Source organism: Caretta caretta, chromosome 2 (genome assembly GCF_965140235.1).
Source record: "Caretta caretta isolate rCarCar2 chromosome 2, rCarCar1.hap1, whole genome shotgun sequence".
NCBI lineage: Eukaryota > Metazoa > Chordata > Testudines > Cheloniidae > Caretta > Caretta caretta.
The window spans coordinates 112,966,165-112,992,639 of record NC_134207.1 but is presented as its reverse complement, the minus strand read 5'-3'; positions in this window follow the sequence as shown (position 1 = coordinate 112,992,639).

Here is a 26,475-nt window from a genome sequence, read left to right as displayed (position 1 = left end):
AATTTTTTAACATTGACAAAGCCATTTATTTTTCCCATCTCTGGTCTTGGAAACAAATGAAATTTTTTGGCTGAAATTTTTCAGAAAACATCAGCCTGAGGCAGACATCTGGTGTGGAAAATTTCAGCCCAAACAGTCAAAGCTGGGAAAAGTTACAAACAACTTAAAACAGTGTTTTACAATGGGAGTGTCCAGCAACCTCAATAATAGGTGGTTTAAATATGCCTGGTTTAAATAGAGTTAAAAGCATCCACACTGCATCCTAATTTGACTAAATCCGTTTTTAAGCACAGTGCAACATTGAAAATAGACAAGGCCTCAGTCAGCAGGAATGGGGCTCCCTCCCCAGTCTCACTTTCTTGGGGGCTCTGACTCCAAAGATCTTTGGGGCCTTCTCACTCTTACTCTGCCACATATACAGGAGGCTCAGTAGGGATTACTGCTAACCTCGTTCATCTGTATCCATGGGGTCTAGGGGTTGCCAATTTTGGTTGGACATATTCCTGGAGGTTTCATCAAGTGACATAATCTTTAATTCCAGGAGACTCCAGGTCAATCCTGGAGGCTGGCAACCCTCATGAGATCACTGTGGAGGCAGTGGAAAGGACCTATAGAGACCTTGTCAGCAGCCTGGGGCAGCTAATGAATCCATCTTACTGAGTTGCCAGGATAAGTCATACTGGGGCCGAGCTCCCCTCCAGGGCAGTAAGGACCTCACATCTTTTAAGGATTGGCCCAGTGGGCGTTAAAGGCATTCAGAACCACCCCAGAGATGCTGAACACTTAACAGGGGTGAGTCTTAAAGAAGGGTCTGGTCCCAGGTTTGACCTTTGAGAGAGTTCGGTTGCAGCTTTTCTGGGTGGCTGCAGTGTGCACAGAGTTGATTGCTGTCAGTGCAGCTGAAATCCGTTCCCTGGCTAGCACTGGCAGTGTGTGTACGTGTTGTATATCAGTGCTGTATTTGATCCCAGTGCTGTGTGTAATCTCTCCATGGTGACTGCATCGCATTCATGGCTATTTAAGGAGTGGGGGGAAGGGGAGTTTGGGTTTTCTGCCAGACTTCCCACTCAGGTAATTACATTTCTGCCGGCAGTCTTTTCCTGTAGCTTCAGCTGAAGAAATAATTTTTCCTCACTCCCACTCCCAAAAGCTCCTGGCATGGAATTGCTGCTGGGTATCTATAACCTAGCAGTAGCCACACTGCTGTGGTAGATGAAGTGGTCCTTGCCTGTACGTCATTTATTATAGACTTGTCCCTAGTGAGGAGTGCTGTATCAAATCAACACACTCCATCGCTCCCATCCTCCAGTGTCTGACTGTAGCATAACAAGTTGGTCCTGCCAGTTACACTGCTAGATGTTATTCAAGCAGCCAGTTGGAAGCTGGTGAAAAGATTATCGAGAGCCAAGACAAAACCATAAGGGGAGAGAGGGATTTCTCACTGAACAGATATTAAGTAAAAGTCTTTATATGTCTTTGAAACCCACTAGCTAGTTTTTTTTTCTTCTGTACATAAGCAATATTGGTGAGAGGTAGTAGTAGGTGATTAATTAGTTACCAACTTCTTCCACCTTGCTTTAGCTCACCACAGTGTTGTAAACACTGTATATCTGAGACATCTGTGTCTTAATACTAAAAACCAGCAGAGGGCAACGATATCTCAGTGATAACAACAGCAAGTACATGACAGCAATTGTGCTAATATTAACTGCACTTATGTTAATATAATGGTAGTATCATACTGTAGTATTTTCTAGCACAGTATTAGTATAGAAATAATATTAAAGAGACAGTGTCAGGTAGCTTGGGTCCCAAATTTAGATTTAGTAAATACATTTTTTAAAAGTAGTAATTTTCTGCAGTTAGTGTCCATTTCAGCAAAGCATATGCTTATATTCCTCTTTATTCAGCAAAACACTTAAGCACTTGCTTAACTCCCTTTGAAGTCAAGTTAAGCATGTGCTTTGCTGACTCATAGATTTACAGATTCCAAGGCCAGAAGGGATCATTGTGATCATCTAATCTGACCCACATAACACAGGCCATAGGCTTTCCCTGAATTAATTCCTGTTTGAACTAAAGCATATCAGAGCCTTACATAGAAATGTAAATCCGATGAAGTGAGCTGTAGCTCACAAAAGCTTATGCTCAAATAAATTTGTTAGTCTCTAAGGTGCCACAAGTCCTCCTTTTCTTTTGGCACTTTCCTGACATTAGTGAGATAAGACTTTCAACACCCAGGAGGTAGATAGTAAGCAGAGCCAAGCACATTCCGCACCAAATTATTTACTCATGGATTTAGCCTCTCTCCATCTACTTAACAAATGATTACGTGCAGATTGTGATGTTCCCAAATGCACTTGTTCAGGTTTACTAAATGAATGTTGTGGTGTGTGGGGGGAGGGTTTAAATACTCTGTGGATTGGTCATGAATAGTTCGCTGGTAGCTATCGATCCTCAAAACTCAAGATGTTTTAGTTAACTGTAATTGATCACATAAGTCACGTGCTACTGTTTGTTTCCCTGATTGGCTGGGCATAACTCTTATAATCAGTAGGGATGCATGAAGGAGCCACTGGGGCTTTGAGTCCATCATGGAGACACCGTGGTTTAGTGAGAGGCAGCAGATAAGCAGGATTTGAGAATCTTAGAAATGTTCAATGTTTCCTTTATGGGCCACACTGACCTTGCCCAAGGCATTAAGAACAAGTTGTTATTCTTAGAAAAAGCAGTCTACTGTACTATTTATTGGTCAGGGGCACAATTTAAATGTAATCTTTTGTCATTCTATTCACATGAAGTAGCAGTGTGTATGTGGTGCTAGTTTAAAGAGTGACTTTGAATCCCTGTCCATCTCATTTAATTGCCATGTGGCAGGACTCTGAGGAGGGGCTGTTGGTAGCTAAGTGTAAGTTAGGGCAGCCACTAAATTATTCTGAGGGCCAGATTGGTCCCTGCCTGGCCATAGGATTGAGTTAAGATAAATGTGGCCCAAAAAGTTACTAAATGATGCTTATCTGAAGCGTGCCCCTCCAATCTTGTCTGCATCCAGTTCAGTTTCTTTCTCCCAGTTCAAACTGACCCTTGACCCCCCTCTCCCCAGTGATGCTGACTGACTCCCAGCGTCTCTCAATTCTCAACCCAGATGTTTCTTTTATCTTCCTGATCACAGCAGGCCCTTTTACCTTTGCTGAAAATCCCCAATCTAAATCTCAGTGTGTCTGTTAGTCTCTACTGGGCTTGAGCTGCCAACTGTCTTCAAATTGTGGATGCTCCGGGTCTCCACAGGAACACTCTGCTTCTGATCCTGCAGCGTCCCCACAGACCACGAGATATGAAGGCAGCATCTGGCTTAGTGGAGACATTCACCATGGATTTTTTTGGAATATCAACATAGGCAAAGTTGGGGAGGGGCAAAACGTCCTTGCATTGGATATGTGGCGGGCAGGAGAGGGTTTAAAAGGCCTCTGTTCAGTTTGTTTTCAGGGTCAGTATTTTTCCTCCCCAAAATGAGAGGATTACATCATTCTGATAGAGATAGAGGTAGCCAGGTTTCCTGGAATGTTGTGCTTATTTGATTCTGGAGGTGCAGAAACATGCAGAGTGCTCCAACACCAATGCTGCTGAAGTGCCCAAAGATGAAGTAGAAGCTGCAGTAGGATCTCCTTACTAGTTCTTGGCCCAAATGAAACACCCCGATGATGTGTGGAATGCAGGGGATATCAGAATCTGAACCCAGACCTGCATCTCATGGCTGGCCATATCCTTGTAATGGGGCATACCAAAGCCTCACATTTGAACAGATAGGGGGTTCAATATCAGGATCTAAATTTTGCAACTATGTTACATTTCTCCTCCTTTGGGGCCAGATGGAGCCCAGCTGTTCTGTAGGTGAGTGGGGTGGGGAAGAGAGAAGATACAAGGAACCACACCTTGTACTCCTTTCTAGCACTGGGGTACAGCTGCAGTCTCCCCATGTGCCCTTAGGTAAATGACGGCTCAGAGGGGATGAACCATGGCCATGGCCCCAGTCACTCCTTCTCAGGTATACGGTGAATGTATGATGCACCCTGGGCCATCCTTAGGCATAAGCAGCATACAAGGCTGCATCGGTCACCTGAAAATTTGGAGCACTCCTGGGTCTTAGTGTCCTCCCTGTTGCCGCTTCCTATCGCTGTTCTCACCCTTCCTGCAGGCTCCCACCACAGCTGGCTGCTACAGCCTGGTGAGTCTTCCTTCAGAGAGGATCTAGTACTTAAAAGTGAAAAAGCCTGCCAGACCTATTAGCACAACACTGGAACTGTTAAAGAGCCATTCAAGCAGTACTGAAGCCATTTAACAGGCATTTGCCAACCCCCAGGTTTATACTGTCAGTTTCTAAATTTACTGATAAAAATAGTTGTGCATTACTGTAATATTTACTCAAAACATGTTAGTCTACAGGCCCTAAGTTTAAAATTTGCTTTAAAAATATTTCATTAGTGTGTTGCTGAAGATTATAAAATCACATCTCTAAAAAATCCTTGCATAGATTTTTAGATGCACAATCTGAGTTTTCATCTTTAGCCTTAAACGCTTGGCTCTTTAGACATATAGTTTTTTAAATAAATCCTTTAAAAGACCACTCTTATCTAAAATACACGTGCAAGCCTGGGCTGCTGCAGGCATAGGGGCACCAGTTTAATAATACTTCTTAGGTCCCCATAAATCCTAAGGACGGCCCTGGATGCACCCCATGAGTGGCCATGGCAGTAGGCTTGCTCCACACTACCCCTGAAATGGGGTTGGGCCGAACTGGCAGGATAGAGCCCTCTCCTTGCTGCATCAGCTGGGTCAGAAATGTCATAGAAGTCTGGATCATCCTTCATTCTAGATCATCATAGAGTGATTCTTTTTTAACCTGGTACCATCTGTTTGTTTCTATCTTTTGTGCTTGACGGAGAGAACCAAGAGTTATCTGAGATAGAGGTCTCATTGTGCTAGGTACTGTATAAATACACAGTAACAGACTCTATCTGCCCCAAAGAGACAATACGGGTATAACATGGGAGAAAAGGCCTCTGTTCAGTTTGTTTTCAGGGTCAGTATTTTTCCTCCCCAAAATGAGAGGATTACATCATTCTGATAGAGATAGAGGTAGCCAGGTTTCCTGGAATGTTGTGCTTATTTGATTCTGGAGGTGCAGAAACATGCAGAGTGCTCCAACACCAATGCTGAAGTGCCCAAAGATGTCATTCTCAATTTTATAGATGTGGAACTGAGACAAAGAGTGTAAGTGACTTGCCCAAGGTCACACAGGGAAGCTGTGATAGAGCTGGGAACTGAACTTGGATCTACAATGTCATGTAGCTGATCTGCAGCTGCTAGCAGCAAATATCTCCAATGGCTGGAGATGGGACACTAGATGAGGAGGGCTCTGAGTTACTACAGAGAATTCTTTCCCAGGTGTCTGGCTGGTGGGTCTTGCCCACATGTTCAGGGTCTAACTAATCACCATATTTGGGGTTAGGAAGGAATTTTCTCCCAGGTCAGATTGGCAGAGACGCCGTGCATTTTTCACCTTCCTCTACAGCATGGAGTCACTTGCAGGTTTAAACTAGTGTAAATGGTGGATTCTTTGTAACTTGAAGACTTTAAATCATGATTTGAGGACTTCATTAACTCAGCCAGAGGTTAGGGGTCTATTACAGGAGTGGATGAGCAAAGTTCTGTGGCCTGTAATGTGCAGGAGATCAGACTAGATAATCATGATGGTCCTTTCTGGCCTTAGAGTCAATTAGTCTACGAGTCTATCTCTTGCATTTTGGTGCAGTGACAACCAGAAATCATCCTGCTTCACCTTGCATATACTGAAAGAAGCATGGACTGGCAGCTTTCTAAGGGCTTGTTTACACTGGGAAATTTATCAGCATTACTATACCGGTGTAATTATACTTCTATAATTCTACCAGTAGAACTCCCACGTGGTCACATTCTGGAAGAGAAGTGTCCACGTGGGGAGTTATTCTTGTACAATTATAGTGGTGCAGTAATGCTGGTAGGTTTCCTCTGTAGACAAGCCCTAAGAAGGACAAAATATTGTCTTAATTTTTCTATACAAGCTACTGATCCTAGTTGGGATGGGCGCTTTCCTGAGAATGTTTAAGTGTGGTAAGGACTGAACTGAAAATCTCTCAGGAGATCAAATCAGCACACTCCACCGCTCTCAGGAAAATCTCTCAGGAAAGAAGGGACAAAACCAAATGCAATTGAAGAGGGGCCAAAGTTGGGTCCATGTATCTGAACCTCTTTCCCAGAACTTTGTGATCAAGAGCCAACTCACCTTGTCTTTAGTTTCATGGGCCAAAAAGGTCCCAAGGCTTGGCAGAGCAACAGCCACCTTGCTTTAACCTACAGATGACTTTCCCACGGTTTTCAAGCATTGAGAGCCACGGCTTTGGCTTGACCCATTATAGAGGTGAATGTAGAATCCAGATGGAAACTTTGCCAAAGTTTGTGGGTGTTTGAATCTAGCATTCTGCTTTGGGCCCATCTCCAACTACAGCTGCTATATATTGGATTTAAGATGCTACTGAAGATGAAAAATTGAGCACATAATATAGCTGCTTTCTAGGGACTTGTGTTAATTTAGATGGAATGAAGGGGCCCCTAAAGTCAAAGGTGGAAACATAACCCAATCACTGTCCAGCGTTGCACAAGGTTGGAGGTGTGGTATACAGAGACCTCAGGCTGCTTAGTACCATGGCAAACACATTATTAAACATCCTTTTAACCTTTCATTAAAGATACAAAAAAGAAGGAAAAACAGTTAAAGCCTTTGAAATGTGAAGTATTATGTAAGGCTTTCATTTTAACAACATTCCCTTTCCCATTAGCTGAAGAGAACTTTTAGAAAAAAAAAAAAACAACCCTCATTTGACAGTTGTTTAGCTGGTACTAATTGTCCTTTTGGGGAAAAGAGAAGAAATTTGAGTTGGGCTGAGCTGGCATTGTTAAAGTCTGATCCCATTTCTTAGAAGACAAAACAAAACTCTCACACAGAAGGGGGAGAGAAAAGAATTGCAACAATAGAAAATGCAGCTTCTGTCTCTGGCCGTGATTTTCACTTGCAACCTTACAGCTGGAGAAAAACAGGCACAGTACATGGTCTGATTAGCCATTCCAAGACCTGGCAAACTCACACCAGTATTGGGCTGTTTAGGTCACTGCTTGCATTTGCTTTCCTAGTCTCAGGCTTACAGCAGTAAGAAAAGGAGTACTTGTGGCACCTTAGAGACTAACCAATTTATTTGAGCATAAGCTTTCGTGAGCTACAGCTCACTTCATCGGATGCATACTGTGGAAACTGCAGAAGACATTATATACACAGAGACCATGAAACAATACCTCCTCCCACCCAATGTCTTCTGCAGTTTCCACAGTATGCATCCGATGAAGTGAGCTGTAGCTCACGAAAGCTTATGCTCAAATAAATTGGTTAGTCTCTAAGGTGCCACAAGTACTCCCTTTCTTTTTGCGAATACAGACTAACACGGGGCTGTTACTCTGAAACCTGTCATTATATACACAGAGACCGTGAAACAATACCTCCTCCCACCCCACTCTCCTGCTGGTAATAGCCCATCCAAAGTGACCACTCTCTTTACAATGTGCATGATAATCAAGTTGGGCCATTTCCAGCACAAATCCAGGTTTTCTCACACCCCCCCCCTTTTTTTCCAAAAACCACACACACAAACTCACTCTCCTGCTGGTAATAGCTTATCCAAAGTGACCACTCTCCTTACAATGTGTATGAAAATCAAGGTGGGCCATTTCCAGCACAAATCCATGTTTTCTCACCACCACCCCCCGCCAAACCCCCACACACAAACTCACTCTCCTGCTGATAATAGCTTATCCAAAGTGACCACTCTCCCTACAATGTGCATGATAATCAAGGTGGGCCATTTCCAGCACAAATCCAGGTTTTGTCACCCCCCCACCACCATACACACACAAACTCACGGGGGGGGGAGGGGGGTAAGAAAACCTGGATTTGTGCTGGAAATGGCCCACCTTGATTATCATGTACATTGTAGGGAGAGTGGTCACTTTGGTTAAACTATTACCAGCAGGAGAGTGAGTTTGGGGGGGGGGTGGAGGGTGAGAGAACCTGGATTTGTGCTGGAAATGGCTCAACTTGATTATCATACACATTGTAAGGAGGGTGATCACTTTAGATAAGCTATTACCAGCAGGAGAGTGGGGTGGGAGGAGGTATTGTTTCATGGTCTCTGTGTATATAATGTCTTCTGCAGTTTCCACAGTATGCATCCGATGAAGTGAGCTGTAGCTCACGAAAGCATATGCTCAGATAAATTGGTTAGTCTCTAAGGTGCCACAAGTACTCCTTTTCTTTTTGTGAATACAGACTAACACGGCTGTTACTCTGAAACCAGGCTTACAGCAGTGTTCCAAAATATATAGTCTTGGCTGGTTAAGCCAGACTCTTATTAGACATAAACAAAAAGGAGAGGGATGGGAAAGAAAAGGAACAGTGTGTGTGCATGCGCAAGAGGGAGAGACAAAGTCTCACATCCCAAGTGGTATTGAGGATTTAGCCAGAGCCAGTGGAGGTGGTGATGCCATCTGGCTCCCTCTCTCTGGCCTAGTTTGGTCAGGACATCCTTCAGGATCAGCATGAAGAAGGTCCAGGGCGGTGTCCCCGGAGGTGGTGGCAGTGGCAGCCATGATGGTGAAGCTCAATCTAGTAGCTAATCTTTCTCCTCAAAATCTCTGTTTTTAAGGACCCCAAAGGTGATTAATAGGGGGGAATAGCCCTGTCCTCATTATTTTGTCCACCAATAGTCCTAATTTATGACACACCAATTTTGGTTCATTTATTTTTGGTATCACTGTTCTTGTTTACCAGGAATGATCTTAACACAGTCCTTGACTTATATCAGGTAGGGCTTTTTGTTGGGACTAATTTAGAACTTTTTTGTCTCCATTTGTGCCTTTTCCCATCAACATTTGCTGGGCAAGGTGATTGTGACATCTTTTGAACTTACTCACTTTTTATAGTTGAGCTCACAATTAGGGTAAATGTATAGACCCAAATATCATAACAGACTGTCCTGTCGGAGTCTGAGTTTAGTTTCTTTCCCTCATGTATTAAACTCAGTACAATCATTTATTTTTTTAAAAAACAGCTGCTGAAATGAAGTCTTTGCAGTTACATAGAGCTCTGCTGTTGTTCACAAAAGAGATTTTTTGAAAGGGCCTGGAATACAAAGCCCTTCAAGTATAAATTTCCCTTCAAGTTGTTGGGGACACTGGGGCATGGCCACTAGGTAACTCGAGGGGATGGAAGACCACGAGTGTCGATGAAGCCCCCTTGCACTAGGTCCAAGTGTCCTTGGCCCCCCCCTCCCGCCTGGAGGCACTCACAGCAGCTCTGCGTACTAGGCCCAAGTGTCCTTGGCCCCCCCGCCTGAAAGCACTCACAGCAGTTATGCTAAGGAACTGCAACAATATGTTGCAGAGTAAGACTGCCTAAAACTAGATGTAAGCAGTGTCAGGATGAGCTCCACCCTGACATCTGGTGGTGAGATGTGGCAAGCTGTGGAAAAGAACTTCAGGGGCTGATCTCATTTGCATAGGCACACCCACCCCACCTAGAATGAGGCCATAGCTGCCCAAATGGTCACTTTGGCTGCTGTGGGATCCCCAGTGTCTCTGTTATTGGGGCAGAAAGAATAAATTGTTATTACCCTGATTATGGGAACTGTGCTTGGAACTGTACTTGGCCTTTTGTTATGATGGAGGGACTCACTATCAACTAAGTAGCACTCGCTAGGCAAGGGTCATGGGTTCCAAAACTCTGTGAATTGAGAGAGGCTGGGGACAAGTATTAATACTTGGTGGCATGGGCCCCTTGGTGAGGCCCTTACATGCTAATTGCACTTCCTCCTCTCTCCACTGTAGAATATCAGAGCTAATTTTGATTCCATTAGGAGTCTAGTTACAGGCTGCTGAGCTCACTTTGGGCTAATGGTGCACCAGCACTGAGGCTCCCCTACTACAAGCTGAATTCACCAAAGAGCTGAACTGATTAAGAGCTGAAATCACTGAGCATTGTGTTAAGTAGTGGGGGAGCCTGAAGATATATTGTGGAGCAGTTTGTGGGATGGCTGGAGTGCCTTGTGGACAGGCTGGTGGAGCAGTTCATAGGACGGTGGGAGCTGCTGGTGGGACGTGGAGCAGAGCAGTTCGTGGACCTGCTGGTGGAGCAGCGGAGCGGAGCCGAGTGAAGCAGTTCGTGGGGTGGCTGGCGGAGCTGTGGGGCGGTCAGCTTCAGATCATGTAAGGTGCCCCTTACCTCTCTTTCCCCCCCCCCCCAATCTCCACCCAGGTTGGGAGGTAAAGCTCTGTAGATAAACTTTCAAACTCTGGGGCTGCCCTGACCAGGGACGGAGACTTTTGGGTCATTGGACTTTTGGGACTTTGGGTGATTTGGGGTTGCTGGACTCAAGAACCAAAGGGAAAGGACACGCCCAATTTGCTTGGGGTGGTTTTTTTTTTGCTCATGGGTTGTGTTACGAATCCTGTTGGTGGTGTTTCCCCAACATAATGCCACACTGTTTCTCTCTGTTATCAAAAGGCTTTTGCTACACTCAGACTATGTGCTTGCGAGAGGAGAAGTATTGCCTCTTGGAGGTGCCCAGCGGGGGTGGTATATATTTGTCCCAGGTCACTGGGTGGGGGCTCGAGCCGGTTTGCATTGTGTTATTGGAATGAATCCCCTAGATATTGAACCCGGCCCTTGTTGCTGCCAACTCTGATGGGCAGAAGGGTTACATAAACCAGGCCAAACAGGGCAAATATAAAAAAACAATGCTAAATAAAGCAGCTTTATGTATAGTTTAACAAATAATACAAAAAACAAGGGAACTAGCTGGTAACTGGATTGGCTAGCTATATGAATACTTAGGGCAGCTTGCTATTAAATAAATATGCTAAAAAAATGTATAAAAGCCTGTGTAACTTCCTGCTCTGTGTGCAGGATTTGAGATTCTATTCTCCCTGTACCTTTTTGAAGCTTCAAATAAACTTTTCTGCTTCTTCACCCCGTTGTAATTATTGGGTGAAGCACACCGGGTAGCAAACCAACCCCTGCTGTTATTTAGCCTCTCGGCACTGGGTGCCGGCAACAAAGTCAAAATAAAAAAAAAATTGGACCTTCATATACTCTTTGCTGCAGGTAGAAGCAGTAGCATGTTAATTTATTTCTGTAATTGCTATTTATTTATTTGTTGGTGGATTTGGGGGAGAGCCATGCAAATGACACAAAGCAGTTACTATGCCTCTCCTGTCTCTCTTCCTATCTTTGGAATAATTTTTTCAGTTCCTTATGTGGTAGGTCCTCCTCCTCTCCCCTCCCTCTTTCAGTGGGTGTCCCTCTGGGGTTTATCCTCTTCTCCCTATCTCTGAGTCATCTAATTCACAGACATGGCTAAGAATCAGGCACAGCCTATTCTTTTTATTACTCCTTCTCCCCCCTTCCCCCCAACCTTTTGTTTCATCCACCTTAATGTCTTCTTTTTTATATTGTAGGCTTTTTGGGACAGGGAGTGTAATCTCTTTGTATGGTGACTAGCTCAAGGTAGGATTGCCAACTTTGTAGTCGCACAAAACCGAACACCCGAGCCCCTCCCCTTCCCTAAGGTCCTGCCCCTGTTCACTACATTCCCCCTCCCTTGGTGGCTCACTCTCCCCTACCCTCATTCACTTTCATTGGGCTGGGGCAGGGGGTTGGGATGCAGGAGGGGGTGAGTGTTCCAATGGGGGGTGTGGGCTCCAGGGTGGGGCCAGAAATGAGGGGTTCAGGGTGCAGGAGGGGGCTCTGGGCTGGGGCAGAGAGTTGGGGTGCGGGAGGAAGTGAGGGCTCCAGCTGGGGGTGTGGGCTCTGGGGTGGAACTGGGGATGAGGGGTTTGGGGTACAGGAGGAGGCTACAGGCTATGGGGTGGGGCTGAGGGATTTGGAGTGCGGGAGGGGGACTAGCCTGCCTTAGCACCGCCAACCAGACTTTTAACGGCCCAGTCGGCGGTGCTGACTGGAGACATTGGGGTCCCTTTTCGACCAGGTGTTCCAGTTGAAAACCAAGGAGCTCAAGGAGGCCCTGACCTGATTGGCTTCTAGGTGCTACTGAAATATAAGAAGATTAAATAATACTACTGCTGCAGAGGAGTGAAATTCATCCCTAGGCAAAGAGCCTACACAGTTTACGCACCACTTCAAAAATAGAGTTTAAGTGGGATTTAAGGAGCACATATGTCTTTTGCTGTCTCTCTGCACAGAGGTGAATTTCAACCCCTGTGCAAAAGCAGTTCAGAAACACAAGGCCTGATTCTGCTTTCTCACCAATTTTACCCTGGCGCAACTTCATTGACATAATTGGGGGGTTTCTTCAGATTTATATCAGGTTAACTGAGATTTGAATTTCATTGTTTAAATATAGTTTTGTTAAGAGTGCACTTGATACCTCCAAAATGTTCTTCACTGTTTAATATAGGGATTTAGATCTTATCAGCAATATAGAACTATATAGACCAGTGGTTCCCAAACTTGTTCCGCCGCTTGTGCAGGGAAAGCACCTGGCGGGCTGGGCCGGTTTGTTTACCTGCCGCATCTGCAGGTTCGGCCGATCGCGGCTCCCAGTGGCCGCGGTTCACTGCTCCAGGCTAAAGGGGGCTGCTGGAAGCGGCGGCCAGTATGTCCCTCGGCCCGCGCTGTTTCCCTCATCTCCCATTGGCCTGGAGCGGTGAACCGCTGCCACTGGGAGCCGCGATCGGCCGAACCTGCGGACACGGCAGGTAAACAAACCGGCCCGGCCCACCAGGGGCTTTCCCTGCACAAGCGGCGGAACAAGTTTGGGAACCACTGATGTAGACTATTATGGAACCAACAAAAAAGAAACACTCCGAAGAAGAAGAGTTAAAAACGGCTGTCTAGAGTAAAAGCAGGACAAACAATGTTTAAGTGGGACAAGCTTTGTATTGGCCCTCTGCCCAAGGGTGAATTTCAGGCTGCGCGAGTAGGACGGTAGAATATTTCAAGGCTGTTTATACATGCACAGTACAAAAATCATTTCACTTGTCTTCAGAAAGCAGCCACTCTGGAGTTGAAGGTGGCAGCTATTTTTAGTAGCACACTGCAGTACTACACAGGAGAATACAAGATGCTGCAGCCTTATAGCTTATTTTCACAGATGACTTGGCCCAATTTGTTAAGGCAAGAGCAGGTGACAAACCATTACAGGAAGCTGAGTATAGGCACTTCACATCTGAATGCAGCCAAAAGGGCACTGCTGGATAATAGTTTAAAAAAAAATCAAATCACATTGGCCAGACCTAGCTTGAACCATATACTGGGTGGAGAGACAAGAGCAGCTGAACCACAAAGCTTTATAAATAAGCTTCTCAGAGCGGGACTCATCTTTTTCTTCTGTTTGTACCATACCCAGTACAATGAGTTGGAGCCTCTAGACGCTCCTGCATTACAAATAAATAGTAATAAGGACTTATCAGTACATTTCTAAGAAGGACAATGTTCTTAGTTTTTCCACAGGAGTTGTAGAAAATGAAGTGTTGTAATTAAACAGTTTGCAGTACCACTGAATGCTTAGAAAGCAGGTTTGGGAAGAGTCTTGCAAGGCTGTTGAGTTTCTGAATTAACATTTTGTTTGGGCAATAATAATGTGACCACCACATTTTATCTGCTGTTGGCAAGCCCCTCTGTTGATTTCTCTCTGCAAATGACACTTGTTTTGCAAGTATACTGGTGAAGAGTCATGTGAGTGAGACAGAACAGTCTGTTACTGTTGTAAATGAAAAAGAAAAATGCAAACACACAGTCATAATATGGGAAGCTCTGGTCGCTTGTATTTTAATTGCTCACTTTTAAAACTAATATCGTTGATGTTCACTGGGGTTATTTTATGCTGTCTTGTAGTGTTGCACCTCTCCCCCCCACACACACACAATGAATAATACTTATATAAAAGAAGAAATGTGTCTGAGCCTCAGTTGTTGATAATAGAGCCAAGGAACATACACAGAATTAGGTGATGTGGTTAATAGAGGAATACATTGCTATGAATATGATGATCAGCAAAGCAACAGGATCTGAGTAAGTAGAGTGTAAAAAGAACAGGAGGACTTGTGGCACCTTAGAGGCTAACAAATTTATTTGAGCATAAGCTTTCGTAGGCTACAGCCCACTTCATCGGATGCATGCAGTGGAAAATACAGTAGGATGATTATTGCACTACTGAAATTACAGTAGTGACACCACTATACATGTCAGGCTAGCACAAATAGGTTAGGCACTGAATGTGGTGGGAAATATGTGGTATTGTCTACCCTTAGTAATGCCTGCTCTTCCCCTCATTGTCTTAGTAGCAGGGGATGGTAGATGCCCCGCTGGGAAGGCAGTGAAGTGAACCCCTCAATCCCTTGAGATGGGGATCTGCACCTCCACCAAAAAGTCAGCCAGCATGGTAGCTGAGCCTGGGCTATGGGAGGCTGCTGCTTGAGGGGTGGCATCTGGTGCAAGAGCTAGAGGCCTGTGAGGAGAACAGACCTGAGAACCCCTGCTCTAGACAAATTATTTGGTGGCCTCAGTGTGCAACCACCAACTCTTGCTGGTGGCTGCTCTCACACTTTTTCCTAAAATAGTTAATTACCTTTAGGAAAAACAAATAAATATGCACACATACACGTCCAAAACATTGTCATTTATTTATTGCTAGCTAGCAAGTCTGTTGTGAAAAGTGATATTAACAAACATATAAGTATCGCTTTTCACAACAGACTTACTCAGCCCCAGCAAGTTGCAGGTGCCTTCCATTATGCCCCATTTGGGAGCAGGTACAATCACAAGTACACTGGACCCTGTTTCCTTTTAAAGGTGTGGCGCTTGTCATCGCAGGATTTTAGCGCTGCATACAGCTGAATCTTAGCACTGCATACAGCTGAATGTAGTGTAGTAGCCAGATATAGGATATGTGGTCCTTGGAGTAAATTAAACAAATGTGCAACCTTTTTAATACCAGTAATACTCTCACATGCTCAATAAGAAGAACCCGTCATGCCCATTAAAGAATAATGTGTGGTTTATTGATATAATGGCAGCTACTCAAAGATATGTCACCCAGATGCCTGTTCCTGAGTCGAAGTGCCTCTGATGTGCACTCAGGAGCACCAAGAGAGAGAGAAGGAATATTTGTAAATATTTAAGAACAGTTCCCAGGTGAGAGCATCACAGCAATAAGGAGCAGAAAGTGCCCTCCGGCCTTCAACCATCAATTACCCTGCTTCCCCCACCCCCATATATAAACTCATAGTTCCTTTTCAAGGGCGTTTGCAGCCCTTTGGTTGTAGTTCCTGTGGTTCTGTGTTCTTCATTCTTCACTGTTCTTTTTAATCTTTAGAGAGAAATTTCTCACCTGTTTTTGGATGTTTGGGCAGGGCAGGGAGAGAAGCAGCTCAGCTCTGTGGTTTGTCTTCAGGGCCGTTCGGCTTCTCGGTGAGGTCACTCTGGGTATGAACAGAATTTTATTATTCATTTTTTGTTTCTGGAATAATTGCTGGTTTTGGACTCTGGGCACGATCCTACTCTTACACAATGGAAAGTAACTGCACTGGAGTACAATGCTGGTGCAAGTGAGGTCAGAATCAAAGTCATAAAATCTATGTTACTGGTGCTGATTAGATGAGGAAAAATGTCCCAATGTCTTTAAATACTGAGCTGTGAAGATTATTTTTTATTGGGGTGGGGAATAGGGAGAGACCAGGGGATGAGGGAGAGGATCAGGTGCTTTTTGAGACATTCCTATTTTGAATTTTGTTGTTTCATATAATAGCATCCATGGTGCTATACTGCAGGTGATCTGTGTCAAAGACATAACAAAGTGTTTGTTTACCTCGGGCAAGCAGCAAAAAATCTGAGAGCACAAGCTGATACCATACAAAACAGAGCAAACCCAGAGAACCAACTTCAGCTCAGGTAAAAGCAGTGGCCAATCCAATCACAGTCCCATAGGGGCCACCCCAGCTTGTGGCCGGGCTAAACTGGCAGAGTGTGGTACAATTTCTGTCAGCTGGGTGTGTCACCTACCAAAGTCATGTCAGGTGTTCAGTCCCCTGACTTCCATTGACCTCCATGGGATTGGCTTGCTCGGTCCTTTGAGCCAAGTGCCTGGTGGGGTCAGACCCTAGAGCAGGAGTGGGCAAACTTTTTGGCCTGAGGGCCACATTGGGGTTGTGAAACTGTATGGAGGGCCGGGTAGGGAAGGCTGTGCCTCCCCAAACAGCCCCCACCCCCATCCACCCCCTCCTACTTCCCACTCCTTGACTGCCCCCCTCAGAACTCCCGACCCATCCAACCCCCCCTGCTCCTTGTCCCCTGACTGCCCCCTCCCAGGACCCCCCATACCTAACTGCCCCCCCGGAGCCCACCCCCATCCAACCACCCCTGCTCCCTGTCCCCTGACTGCCCCCTGACCCTTATCCACACCCCCAACCCCTGACAGGCCCTCTGGGACCCCATCCAACCCCCCCTGCTCCCTGTTTCCTGACTGCCCCCCTGACCCCAATCCACCCCCCACCCCCTGACAGGCCCTCTGGGACTCCCACGCCTATCCACCCCCCTGCTCCCCATCCCCTGACTGCCCCCAGGACCCCTTGCCCCTTATCCAATTCCACTGCTTCCTTACCATGCTGCTCAGAGTGGCAGGACTGGCAGTCGCACCACCTGGCCGCAGCAATGAGCTTGCAGCCCTGCCGCCCAGCGTGCTGGCAGTGCAGCAAGGCGAGGCTGCGGGGAAGGGGGGCCAGGAGGGGAGGGGATGGGGTCTAGCATTCCTGGCCAGGAGCTCAAGGTCCGGGCAGGACAGTCCCACAGCCCGGGTGTGGCCCACGGGCCGTAGTTTGCCCATCTCTGCCCTAGAGCAAGGTGTCAAAAAGTGTTTGTGAAGTGGAGGAGGGTCTGTGGGGCACTGCAAAGAAGATTTCTGGAGGGAGACTTCAAATCAGGATGATTTCTGAAATCCTGACCTTTTCTGTCTCTGACTGACATCCCATCTCTCCAGCCCAGCTTTGAGTGCATCACATTATGGGGGGCTGCCAGCACTACCTGTTGTTAAGGCTGCCCAGTGCCTCCCATTATAAGCCTCTGTTTTCAGTTGCTTATAATATTGTCAAACTTTAACTGTTTGGGCTGAAATTTTCCATGCTGGGCCTCTGCCCTGAGGCTGAATATTTCCTGAAAAATTCATCTGGTTGTGAGAATGAGGCTAGGCAAGATGTTATGGGTCTATTACGGGATGAGGACTCGATGATCATGATGGTCCCTTCTGCCCTTAAAAGCTATGAATCTATGAAGACACTCTTTTACTTATGGTAAACATTTCTGGAGATGTTTTCTTTGAAAAGCTCTAGTGCCCCCAGGCTTTGAAGCAGGGACTTTAAATTTCACAAGGCGGGTGGCCTTTGTGCCAGGGGTGCCTTTGCTGTCTCTGAAAATCTACCTAAATTGACCAAATTATAAGTCTTTCAAAAGTCAGAGTTCACACAGACCCCGCAGAGACTTCTGTAATGTTAACAGCTCCATTCCCCCTAACAATTCTGTCTGCACTGGCATGCTGCAGCCTGGGCTGAGCAGGACTTTCCTTACAGTTGCAGCTCTGAGCTGCTGTGGTCTGTGCTGGGTCCAGGTACCTGAACTCAGAGGAGAAAGCCTGTCTCTCCTGTGCTCTCAATGCCCCCCACCCCCTACCTGCTGGGCGCAAAGGAGAAAGCACCTGATTCAAATGCAGAGAATAGGGGACAGGGGTGAGTAGATTGGGAGAAAGAGCCTAAAGCATCCTGGAAGCTGGCAGGAGGTGAAAGGAACTGTCATTTGGAGTTGATGTGAGGGTAGAGACTGTGCCTCAGTTTCTCCCAATTTTTAAATAGTGATCATCAAGGTGGGATTGCTCATACCAATTTAGAAGGTGGGAAATGCAGACACAGAGAACTGGGGCCTATTGACACTCTAGATAGCAAGAGAGTTTGTTAGCAGGTAAACTCCAAACATGGTTCATAACGCTGCTCCCAGTGCCTCCCACCCACCAGCAGCCCCACCTCCCCCTCCCTCCCCGCACCTCCTGATCAGCTGTTTCGTGGTGTGCAGGAGGCTCGAGGGGGAGGGGGAGGAGCAAGGGCAGTGCAGGCTGAGGGGAGGGAGTGGAGTGGGGGCAGGGCCTGTGGCAGAGCCAGGGGTTGAGCAGTGAGCACTCCCCGGCACATTAGAAAGTTGGCGGCAGTAGCTCCAGCCCTGGAGTCGGTGCCTATACAAGGAGTCGCATATTAACTTCTGAAGAGCCACATGTGGCTCTGGAGCCACAGGTTGGCCACCCCTGGGCTAGTGCAATCCTTGGATGTATAAAGAGGGGTGTAGTGAGGAGGAGAAGGGACGTAATTTCACTTCTGTATATAGCACTGGTGAGATGGCTACTGGGAATACTCTGTACAGTTCTGGTGTCCACGTTTTAAAAGGGGTGTTGAAAAATTGGAGGGGGTGCATAATCGAGCCATAAGAATAATTTGAGAGCTCGAGAATGTGGCTTAAAGTGAGATATTTAAGGAATCAATCTTATGTAGCTCCAGAAGAAGATTGAGAGGTGACTTGATTATGGTGTAGAAGTACCTTCATGGAGAGAAAATAAGAAGTACCAAAGTGCTCTTCAGTCTAGCCGAGAAAGACATAACAAAAACCAATGGCTGTCAGCTGAAGCCAGAGAAATTCAAATTAGAAGCAATGCACCAATTTTTAACAGTGAGAGTGATTAACCACTGGAACAAATTACCAAGGGAAGTGGTGGATTTTCTGTTTCCTCATGTCCTCACCTCACAACTGGATGTCTTTTGAGAAGGTGTGTTTTAGTGAAACACAAGCTGTTGGGCTTAATATGGGGGTAAGTGTGTGAAACTTCATGGCCTGTGAAATAGAGGCCGGATTAGGGGATCTAATGGCCTAAAAATCTATGAATCTATGAAAAACTCAGTGTGGGTTGAGGAACAGACTCTGCCGTTTTACTGTTTAGCCTGCTTGCTCCCCAGAATTAATGGTGAGCAAGTGGAGAGATTTGGGGGAGTAGCTGAGCTATCCAAAGGGGCTGACCAGGTGCAGACATCAGTCCTGCAAGGGAGGGGTGAGTGTGGCAGTGACTTCACAAGGGCCTTTGAAAGGAACTGAGCCTATTGGGCAAAGGTGGTGAGGAGGCTGTGACCTCACAGAGCTCCCTTGACATCAGACATGCAGTACAGGGGTGCAGGGCAGGGGGAACCTCAGAGACTCCTGTAGCCTTGCTGCAGCAAGCCGCCTTCTCACGGTCTCCCCTGGAGGACTAAGATAGGATTTGTGTTCACGCACCTGAGTGCTAAGGAGGAGCTTCTCTGGGAGTTTTCTCCTTTCGGTCTTGATTTTGTAGAAAGCAGACATCCCCTGTGTAGAAGGTAAGATTCTCAGTGAGGTTTGGAACCTGGTCAGTCTGATCCATGTGTTGCCAGCTGAACTGTAGGCTCAGAAAACACAAGTTAAGTTGGCAGAAAAATGTCCCACCTGGGAATCTGCCCCTTAGTAACTAGCTAACTAATAGGTCTCAAAATGTAAAATGAGAAATCATTATCGGGCAGGTGTCTTTCTAGTAGGGTCGTGCAGGGATTGGTTCTTGGCCCTATGCTATTTAACATTTTGATCAGTGACTTGGAAGCATATATACAATCATCACTGTAAAATCTGGAGATGACAAAGTTTGGGGGAGTGGGAAATAATGAACAGGAAATGTCAATGATAAAGAGCCATCTAGACTGCTTGGTAAGCTGAGCACAAGCAACATACATTTTAGTATGTCCAAATGAAAAGTTATACGTCTAGGAACAAAAAATATAGGTTATATTTACAAGATTGGGGAATCTATCCTGGGAGGCCATGACCCTGAAAAAGATTTGGGGTCATGTTGACTAATCAGCTGACCATGAGCTTCTAGTGGTACACTTTGGCCAAAAGGGCAAATGTGATCTTTGGATGCATACATAGTGGAATCTTAGGTAGAAGCAGAGAGGTTATATATCTTTGTATTTGGCACTGGTGCAATCACTACTGGAATACTGGGTCCAGTTCTGGTGTCCACAGTTGGAGATAGATACTTGTAAATTTGAGAAGGTTCAGAGAAGAGTGTCAAGAATGCTTGAAGGATTAGAAAACATGCCTGGTAACAAAGAGAAGGCTAAGGGATGAGCATAAGGAAACAAATATTTGATAATGGGCTCTTCACTTTAGCAGACAAAAGCATAACAAGATCCAATAGCTGCAAGTTGAAGTTAGATAAATTCAGACTGGAAATAAGGCGAACATTTTAACAGTCAAGGTTTGAAACAATTTACCCAGGGTTGTGATGGATCCTCCATAACTGGCATTTTTAAAATCAAGATTGGTGTTTTTCTAAAAGATCTGCTCTAATTCATATAGGAATTATTTTGAGGGAAGTTCTATGGCCCATGTTATACGGAAGGTCAGACTAGATGATCAAAGTGGTTCCTTCTGGCCTTGGAATTTATGAATCTGAGACTCGCTGGGGACGTTTGGAATTTGACCTTTTTTGCTTCCCTTTTCCTCCTTCCCTCTTGTCTCTTCTTCTCTTTTTTCTTGTTCCATTTCTCTCTGCTGCTCTTCTTTCTGAGGAGGGTGGGGCTGTTCTCTAGCTGTCATTGTAAGAGGCCCTCACAAAGAGGTGGTGCCGGAATCGTGTGCTGACAATGATCTCCACCAGAGTGACCTCCTGTGGTGACTAAGATTGTCTTTTGCCCATCTGTTGAGAATGCACAGCCTCCAGTCCCTGAAAATCTCCACACCGATTGACTGAGTTTGGGATTATTGCTGAGTTAATAGGGAGGAGACTCAGGTCATTGCTGGCTGAGTGAATTGAGGCCTCACGCTGAGTTCAAAGGCATTTCTTTGTCTGGCTGTAACCCAATAATTTTGAAGACTACGTCCAATTGATTCCAAAATTTCAGGGAATTTCTAGACATCAGTGGGAAGACTGTTGTTTATTTTGGTGACAATTGGAAAACAGCAACACCAGAAAAGTCTGATTTCCACACTGTGCCCTTTAAATTGGTGCTGGAAACTGAAGGGCATTGTGACTTCAGAGTTAACTCAGTCAGTCAGTGCTAACTTTCTGCAGGTGATTTGCATAATTCAATCCCATTGGTGAAAATAAGGCAGCAAATGAACCTGCAGGTTTCAATGGGAGAGATGATCAACGCAGGCAGCAGGGTTAGGATTTAAGGTCAGGGTTATTAGAGGGAGTGAGTGATGGCTGGGTTGCTGAGTTACCTCTGACGTCACAATGCTACTGCCCAGGCTCCTGTGCCTGCAGAGCCACATGGGCAGTGACTGTCAAGGGGAAGTTTTTGTTGATCTGAAATGTATCAAATAAGAAGAGAAGAGAGGAATGGCTTAGACGATTTGACAATAAAATGTAGGGTTTGTAGCAGTATCCTGTGCAACTGCTACTCGTTCAGGGATGGAGAGAGTATTCCTGCCCCTCCCACCACCTGTTACCTGGGTCTACATAAACAAACAAGTGTCCAGCTCTCTAGTTTTTCTCCTTTAAGACTGAGCAAATAATGAACAACAAATTATTGATATGATGAATTTTGCTACCTTCTGTCCTTTAATTGAATACGTGCAGTTTATGACTCTCTTGAATGTAGTAGTTCTTCTAAAATCAAGGTGAATAAAAGTCAATGCTTGTTTCAAAACCAAAACCCAAAAAAAGGGATTTTTAAAAATTTTAATTGTATTTTTCAAATTTAAATTAACAACAGGTTTATTGTTTGAAAAACAAACCTATTGGGGGTTAAATTTGAAACTATGACAACCAATATTAAGGCCTAAAGTTTCTATAACCTATTAAACTAATTCAAATTAAGTCAAAATATTAAGAAGTCCACATTTGCTGCCAAGTTTCAAAGGAAGTCAAACTACTGAACTATGGGAAGTCATTGGCTAAGCACCTGGAACCAGAGTTTATTGAAATTCTCAGCAGTCGCCTCTTCTGCAGGTGCAGAAAGAATGTTTTCTTCATTTCAGTTGATTTAGCTAGTTCAGTTCAATGACAAGTTCATTCAAATTTAAAACACTGACTGGGAGTTGAAAAAGCAGGAAGCTTCTTTTCCTCTTCTAATCCATGAATAAACACTAGATATGAGGGGATCAGATCTACTAGTTCTAAAATCTTGACTAGGAACAATTATGTTCAATTCACTAAGTTACTTCCTTACATCAGTTAGTTTTGAATGAAAAATACGTTTCAGTCAACTTTTTTGTTTTTATGTATCCAACTCATCCAGCAAGTCAACACGCTTTAATAATTACCTATTAATGAGACTCAGTCTTTTTTTAGGAAAATAACGAAAAAGTACGAATGCAAAACCTTTTGAATTAAATCAGTCCACCCTGATCTCTAGTTCTCCCTAATGAGTTCAACCTGATCTCTAGTTCTGGGCCTAGGAGGCCAGACTGAGACCCTCATTGGCTAGGAACAGCCAGGGACCCAGTAACAAATTCCAGTTCTGTTAGCATCTAAGCTGCTAAATCCAAAGAACAATTGAAGACAGCAGAAGACAGAGGAGCTCTGAGGATTTATTAAACAAAGGAAATGATATGTGTAGTTACTGAAGTGAAATGATACGTTCAGGTCACCATGTCCTTCTAGATTTATGAACTAGTAAATCTCATCCCCTAGCACCTAGTTTTTATTCATAGATTGAAGGAGGAGAACAAGTTTGCCTGCTTTGCCAGCTCCCAATAGGTTTCTTAAATTTCAGTGAACTAGTCATTGAATGGAACTATTTGAATAATTTGAAAATAAGGAATTATTCTCTGCAACTTCCAATGAAGCTCCTGCTGTCCAAAGCTGTTTTAGCATTTTGGCTAACTTTGGTTCCAGGGACTTAGCCATCACTTCAGTGGTTTGACTGTCTTTAAAACATGGCAGTAAACAGGTTCTGTTTAATATAATTTTTTCAATTCTTTTAAACTTATTTGAAGATTTTGTAATAAATGTAGGCCTTAACATAGGTGGTCAATTTCAAAGTTAATTTTAAGTAGATTATTTTTAATAAACCCATGGTTAATTTAATTTAAAAAATCAGTTCATATTTTAAAAATAATCTATTTGTATCTACCCAGCTAGGGATAGAAAGGCCTCTTACCTCATTCCCCAACCCAGGAAGGGCTGATCCTCCTCAATCCAACTCTAGGATGGGCTCCTCTTCTCTTTACTGGGCTGAACTGAAAGCCCAGATCCAAACAGTCCTCACTCTAGGAATTTGAATCTGACCTTTGATGGTCCAGTGCTGCATAGCACTTACAGACCGGCTTTTTCTGGGTAAATCTCACAGCGCTTTACAATAGTGGATAAGTATTATATACCCATTTTACTGATGGGGACTGAAACATAGAGAGGGGGAATGGCTTGGCCAAGGTCAATAGGAAAACCACCAATGGAAGCCAGGAGTCCTGACTCTCAATATCCTGCCTTACTCACTGCGGTAGGCCACACTCCCTCTCAAAGCCAGGGAGACTGGGAATAGGGTCCTGCTTGCAATTGTCAGCTCTGGAAGGAAGCTTTCCTCCAGTGGTTAGTGCAGGGGCCTGGACTCAGGACTCCTGGGCTCCATCCCTGGCTCTGTCACTGACTCCCAGTGCAACCCTGAGGCAGTGGCTTCCCCTGCCCAGGCTACAGTTTTCGGTCAGTGGGGTTGGGGTCCCTCCCCTACAGCCCAGGGCTTGCCAGGCTTCAGGAATGTGTGTAAAATGCAAAGAGACCGAGAGAAGGGAGGCGTCCTACACCTGCAGAAGGGGTCCAAACACCCCTAGCTGCTGGCCTGAGTTTATCCATCCCTTGGCAATAAAACATCATCTTGTTTTCACAGCCACTGTCGGTCTTCTGGTTTCTACAGCCTGCCCTGCTGGCAGGGCATTGTGCCGCCCAGTGCAGCACCTTTTCCAGCTCACATTGTTGCGGGAAAGTGAGGAAGAGGGCAAGGGAGAGGCCAACTCTGAGCATCTTCCACCCAGCTCTACACCATCTAGAGCAAGTGCCTGGTACATAGCTTGTCCTCAGATGCTTCCCTGCTTGGGGAGGGGCAGAAATGGGGGGGGGGAATCTCCTTCCAATGAGACTAGATTTGCTAACACAGCCCCCTGCAGCTCTTCGTTCTGGGCCTGGGCAGCCCTTCCCTTGTAGGAGACTGTTCCCCAGGCTGAGAGTCTCTGGAGGAGCCAGACCCTGCCAGCTGCTGAACACCCACAACCCCAATCAATGAAATCAGTGGGAAATGGGGGCGGGGGGAATTATGCCTCATATGCTTGGGACCTTGTGAATTTTAGCTGGGGGTTCCCAGGGCAAGCTAAGACTCCCTCCCGGGTTCTGTTCTTTCTCTAGCCTGGCAGGGAGTGTGGCCTGGGGCGGAGGTTGGCGGGGCGGAGCTGCTTGTCAAACTAACTGAAAGGATGAGACTCCCCTGGTGCCCCAGTGGTAAGGGGGAACTTTGGGAGCAGCCTGTTCTGTGAGCTCCTGCCCGTGTGTAGATTGCAGTCCCTGTACCCCGTGGTGGGGCGTGCGGTGAGAGGGAGTTGTCCCAGCAGAGGGAAGGTGGGTGGGAGCAGGAAGGCCTGTTAGTGAGAGGCTGCCTTGAACCCAGACTCGAGGCTGCTCCCCACTCAGTTCCCGGATGGAGAGGCTCAGGCAGATGCTGGGGAAGAAGGCTGTGAAGGTGGCTCCAGGACCAGTGGGAAGCTGCTGCTGGCTGCCCCAGGAGGAGAGTGGCCCCTCTGTCCCCACTGGCGGGGAGGCAGGTTCTGGCCTGTCCAAGAGATGGAAGTGCCTGGTGTTCTGGAGGAGGAAGACACCAGCTCTGAGAGCAGGCCCTGAGGCACCTTCTGGGCCAACATGGAGGTGGCCCAGGGTGCAGCTGTGCGGGAGGGACCCAGTACAGGGCGGGAGCTGGGCAAAACAGCTCTGGGGCTTCCTCTCCAGGAAGCAGAGGAGCCAGGAGCCCAGCCCCAGGGCCCAGCAGGAGCCATTCCCCTGCCTGGCCACTGGAGAGCCCCCAGCCTCCCCAGAGCAGTAGATGGGCAACCCCGGCTCTAGCACCAGCAGCTCCCCCTACTCCCAAGGGGCCAGCAGCACCTCATAGGAGTGTGAGAGCGCTGAGGCTGAAGGCTCCCCCATGGCAGGTGAGGGGAAGCCAGGGGAAGGGAGGAGGACAGGGTGGGGGGACTAGTAACACCCAGACCCCATTGGTTCACCAAGGCATCAGCCCTGAGCCATGTGAGCCCCACTGACACCAGTGGGAGTGGCACAGCCACGCCCTATGCAGGGCATTCGAGGCGGAGTCAGGGGAGCTCCAGGCTCCTGGGCCCCTGATGATGTTGGCGGGTGGCCTGACTGGCTTGGGGTCCTGAGGCAGATGGGGCTGAGAGCATCTCTGGGAGGGGCAGGGTGGGGCTTTCTCTCCCATGGGGTTCCTTACAGAGGACGGAACATTTAAGTCTTTTCTCTCCACTGCACCCCTCAGCAGCACCAGGAGTCGTCCTCTCTCCTACTCTCCTGGTGCAGGGACTCCCAGTGTCCAGCTGGAGGAGGAGGAGGACGAGGACGTGCCCCCAGAAGAAGCTGCCATCAGGGTCATCCAGAAACATCTGCAGGGCAGAGAAGAGGTACAAAAATCCCGCAGCTGAGCTACCGCCGAGTCTGTCCTGCCCGTTGTGCCATCCCCACCCCAGAGAACCCATAACCCCCTGATGGGGGGCACTTCTCCCATGTTATCTGGGACCTCCAAGAGTGGGTGTTTGTCCCACAAAGGCCAGGGTCTCCTCCCCCCACAGACACTGTGCCAGTTACAATCCCTGCCTATGCAGGAGGACACTGTGGTTTTGGAAAGGGGGGGCTTTTCCTGTTCTCCCCCATGGAGGACTTGAGCCCTGGAGCTGGTTTGGGTGGGGCGGGGAGGCCCCTAGCTAACCGGCTCTCTCTCCTCCAGCCCCACTCCTAGTGGGTGCGGGACAGGGCCAAGCAGCTCCGCTTCCTGCACGCTATCCCCACTCTGTGCTTCTCCGCACAAAAGCAGGGGCAGGACACCCTGGAGCTGCACTGCTCCAGAGCGGCCCTTGTGGAGAGCACTGCGGTGAGTGAGACCCGGTGCCTGGGCCCGTGCCGGGAGGGAACTGGACATGGGCCAGTGGGGGGAGATAGTGGGGCTGGAGGGGGCAGCAGAGGGCAGGGATTCCTGGGGCTGAGGACTGGGGAGCAGGGAAGGGGGAAATTCTGGCACTGATCCGGAACTGGCAGCGGGGGGGATGGTAGGGCCGGAGGG